The sequence below is a fragment of the Lutjanus erythropterus genome, chromosome 2, assembly GCF_056507025.1.
Source record: "Lutjanus erythropterus isolate fLutEry1 chromosome 2, fLutEry1.hap2, whole genome shotgun sequence".
Taxonomy (NCBI): Eukaryota; Metazoa; Chordata; class Actinopteri; order Lutjaniformes; family Lutjanidae; genus Lutjanus; species Lutjanus erythropterus.
The window spans coordinates 6,632,590-6,637,847 of NC_139318.1; positions in this window are offsets into that span (position 1 = coordinate 6,632,590).

Consider the following 5,258-nt stretch of genomic DNA (forward strand, 5'->3'; position numbering starts at 1 on the left):
TTTGGCTGTGAGTCAGTGCTTTATTAGTTGTTTCCTAACTTTTCACCCTGGCCCGACTTCTCCCCCACCCCCCTCTTCTCGTTCCTCCTCTCCAGCTCAAATACTTCTTTTGCACCCTGTTGTTCGATAATTGCAGACGTGGAATTCCACTTCTGCTCCACTGGACTGTGGCACATTCTCTAAGGTGGACTCACACAAGTTAACTTTGCTCACCACTGTTACAACTGACAACAAGGCTCGAATTTTCTTTGTTGAGCTACAGCTATAAAACATTTGTTCAATCATGAGATTGGAATTAAGGGTTAGTTTCTGTCTGGGTGGAGGCAGTTTTGTGAGCAAAGATTTTACATCCCAGTTTGTGAAACTAATGCAGAACCTATTTTAATATTGAAACTTTAACCGTTCTTAAAGGATAGGTTAATTTTTAAAGATTGTTTTTTATTGCATAACATCCATATGCCCATACTGGCAATGAAGTAAATAATTTCAAAGTTATGAAGATCACAATCCACAGGCTTTGTTCCATGTGTATGCCTTCTAAAGATTTAACACTCCTTTAATGTTGTTAGGCTCAAGAAGGGTGGTTTAAAAAATGGATCAAAATTGATGCAGCAGAACCACAGATATTGTCTTTTTATTTAATTCTCTTCCTTGTCAAAACCTAGTGCCCTTATTACCCATAATGTAACTACACCCCCAACAGCTCTGCAGAAAATTTAGGTAACTTGCTAGTAGTGGTTAATGTAGACGCTGGCATGAGGCATGACAGGATGTCATTCATTGTGACCTGAACATCAACATAACATACTGGTTCCGTCGAATCAAGACTCAAAAATCACTTAGCATCACAGCTTGGGCAAGCTGAAAAAGGTACAACTTTATCAAAATGTCCCGTGTCATGGAGGCAACCAGTCATTTGTGTACAACTAATGCAACTTTACTCTGCAAAGTGCAAGTGCAAAGTCCAATTTTGCGTGCAGGTGATGCGCCAGTCCTTCCCATTATCTTCTGTGGAGAGCAGGTCCATCATCAGGTGACCTTGGTCATCATCCATAGTCAGATGACCTTCATTGTCACAAAAATAATCACTTGGTTAACATTGTAGTACACTTGCAGTTTTGTTAGGTTAAGGCTTGAGTCCTGCATCAGGTCGCAAAAACATGTAACCGGTAAAAAATATATTTGCACAAAAAAATGAAGTAACTGTGGACGAGCAGCAGGTGATTGTGCAGTATTTTTAACATTTATATCTGCTAATACAGTAATATCAAGCCTAACCAGTCAACAGGGTTTTATTGTGAAAACTTTCGATCCCACATCCTGCCAAACAATGGGACATCACTGTTTGATCTGACAGCTATTAAAGCTAGCTAACAGCAAAAACCAATGACATAAAGGCAAAAATAGCCAGTGGAGAACAGCAAACTGTGGACAATACATTGTCAAAGGCCAAGTTGGACATTTGAGAGGATTATGGTGCACTCAAAGACTAAGAATAAGTTGTCGGTGGCTTTGATGCTTGTAAAAACTTTCATAAAGTATTAGCTTTTGATAGCTGCATGCTAGGCTCGGTGTTACTATTGAAACACATCGACAGTTGCAGGAGCACAGGCGCTGCGCCACTTGAGAACTGTGAGTGACTGTGTATGTGTTTAATAATGGGTGCAGGTCGGGTCATGGGGCTTATGTTAAGGGTTTTGGGTGGGTGTGGATTTGACCTGGAAATAATTGCAGGTAATGGGTTGGTTCTGGCTCTCAGTTTTTGCGGGTGCTGTTTGCAAAACTGGACCTGTGCAGGACTCCGGTTTAGGCAACAAAACTACTTGGTTAGTTTTTGGAAGACCATGGTTTGCATTATAATAATTATGTTATGTTTATAGGTCACCTGATACTTTGGGTAACAGACAATGACCCCACCTCCTCCAGAAGCAGACTTGCACTTTACAGTATTTCACCTGGGATTTTTTAAATAGGAAATTCACCTGCACAAAATAACTGACTTTGGTGTATGCACTGCACAAAATTTTAATGTCTAAAATTCTGTTATATGTACGCAGATTGAGGAGAATGGGCTGAAAAAACAATTGTTGTGGTCAACCACTTTCAAATTTCATAGAACTTTTTCAATTTACCAAGACCACAATTGGTAATGGGGAATAATAACTGCCCAGTCAGAGCGGAGTACATAAATTCAACACTTGTGAGTTTCAGGCTCGTGAGAAACAGGAGTCTGAGACTCTCAGTCAGTATGTGTGAAAAGACATGACATGAGTCATGTTAGGAGGGGGTCTTGACATGATCTTGAATATGTGGATGATTTGAATGAGTTACTATTAATGCGGTGTTCAGCAGCAGACCATAAAAACCAGGGCTCACTGATGAAACATTCTTTCAGTTTCAATGCTGCTGCAACAAATTATCTTCTTTTTTTTACTAAAGAGACAGACTGTCCATGAGATTGTATACAGAGTTAAAATAAGACAGTTTGAGAAAAATACACAGTGAAGACAGCAGTCATGGGAACAGAGCATGGCCGTGAAATCTCACATACACCTGACATGTACGGGTGCACCTACCATACGTATGACTCTACAGTCTCCACAATATTGATGTGCACCAGTCACAACATTTAAGACCGTCATGCAAAATAAAACAAATGTTCCTCAGGACATTTGCTCCAACAGAAGCATTTCACAACAACTGTGATTTATAGCACAATCATCCAACACATATATCAGCATCTGTCTCTCGCATGTGCCTCCAAAGCTCATGTCAACGATACTTTCCACTTTCTTATCAGAGACGTTTTTACTGTTACAAGCCATTCACGACACACAAAAACACAAAAAATGAGCCATTCTTGAGAACTGGGAGGGGGTTTTGATTTCTACTCCTCAATTATGCTGTAAAATATGTTTTTTTTTAAAAATCAAACTCTTGGCATTAAGTCTTGTAGCAGGCCAACCTTCTACACTGTAAAATTCAAAAAGTTGAGAAAACTCAAAATTTCAAGGAAACAGACTGCAATAATTTTTTTAAAAGTTTTAAAAAAGTTTCACCAACCACTGATCTTTTGTTGAGAAAATTTACTTTTCTTCTTTAGATAAATGTAAAACTTTAAATTTTAGAAACTTATTGAGTAAATTAATTGAAGTGAAAGTAAATGTTATAATTTTAAGATTTTCAATTAAAACTATTTAATTTTTCAGGCACAAAAAAGACAAATCAGGTTTCCAGCTAAAGATGTTAATTTGGCAAAACTTTTTGAAGTTTACTTCAAAACTTAAGAATCTGAGTGATTCAAAACTCTTTTGCAGTGTGTTGCCTTGAAATTTTAAATTGTCTCAACTTTTTTTTTTTTTACAGTGCAGTGATTAAATTGAAATTGAAGTGACAAAATGTCACAGTTTGAAGTTGTGAATTCTTGTGAGGGACATGGGTGTTTACTGGCACAGGGAGAGTTGGAAATGAAAAAATTAAAGCACACCAAGACATTTCACAAATTACATATATTTCATATAGATATACATCCTTAAAGAATAACATTTTCACCAAAAAAATTAGAATTAGGGAGCAGAGAGTTACTACTTTGTTTTTAGGCAGGACATGATTTGTCCCAATTCCCAAGAATGGTTATTATAACTTCACTTTTACTGTAAGTGACTATGTTGACACACATAGAGGTTGCTTACATAATGAACCCAATGAACCGAAACTTGCAGCAGAAACCAAATCATTATAGTAAACACAGGAATGTGTTTTCCCACTTTTAGCACTCTGAATGATGGATGATGTGTTACACAGGCGTTCGATTGAGACTCGCACATCGTGGTCATTTAGGAATGTGTGACTGGAAACGGTCTCCTTTATTGCTAAGCTGTAAACATCATAACAACAGTTTTCATAGTGAAAATGAGGGCAGACATGAACACTTAACTGATCAGCAGCAACTGATGCTAGTAACAATTCTTCCGACTGTTTATACAGAAAAATGACCAAAGATTTAAAATCTGTGTGAAGGAAAAAGGGTTTTTTTTTCTTCTCAACACATGGTACAGGTTAGAAAAAGAGCTATGTAGTACTGAATTGTGTATTTTTAAGGTTAAACTGTTGTTCACTATTTCTGTGTTCAAGATTTTTTGGGTGGACCTGAAACATTGATGGTGACGTTTGACAGCCATGGTGCTCCATGAACCGACTCACGAACAACACCGCCCTTCCCCTCCCCTCACCCTCTCTAATGATCAGTTACCTAACGTACCTTCAGTGACTCTCTCAGTCCAAATGAGTCCGGCAGTTCACTTCAGCTCACTTCAGTTCCAACAACCCGACACAGAAGGAAAACACAAATACCATCCTGTCACCGTCCTCTGGCTCTGGTGGCTAAAACAAGCTGCTACATGGAGCATCCATGTTTCAGGTGGTTTTCAGGTCGTAGTGGTGTTTGACACTGAGACAGTGGAGTGGACATGTCCACAGTGTTTCAAAGCAGAGAAAAGTGCTAATTTTTTCAGGATTTTTGGACCTAAATTCATATACTTAGTATTTTTTTTTTAATCATTCAAATTTGGCTGGATGTTTAGTAACACATGTTTTTGTGGTGTGACAATCTTTAACATCAGAATGTTGATAGAACACACTAATAGAGACACTGCTGGTACCCATTTTGTCATTTCTAAATATAAGTTTTGTACTTTGAGGCAGACTGTGGTGACATGACACTGTCAATTTTGTTCAGCTGACTGTGAGCGAGCTTCGGTTGCATCCTGATGGCATCACTCATATGAGACACACTCCTGACTGCCAACACAGCCGAGGTAAGACAGCAGAACACACTTCCCACCATCAGCCAGTAGGAGAGCCCAAACTCAAAGGTTATTCCTGGCATCCCCAGAGTCACCTGTTAGAGAGAAACATGCAGAAATAGTGAAGTAAGCACATCATTTTTTATTCTGAATATGCCTTACAGGCATTCAGAGAAGGGTTTCTATCTGTGATTTCTCCTCCTTCTACCTCTGATGGTATTATTAGACATTCTGTCAGTGCGAGGAAAAAAATGGATACTGCCATTTCAAAAGACCATCTGCCTTGATTTCTGGGTTTTTTAAAAAAAAAATCTATGTGAACACCATTAAAAATTTGCTACAGGCTTGCATCCTTCCCCCTTTCTGAGACTCTTTTTGTGAATTCCACTGCCTGTGAACTACAGTAGATAGCATACTGTGTAACTGGACTGCTACTCTTCCATTTTATTTTAG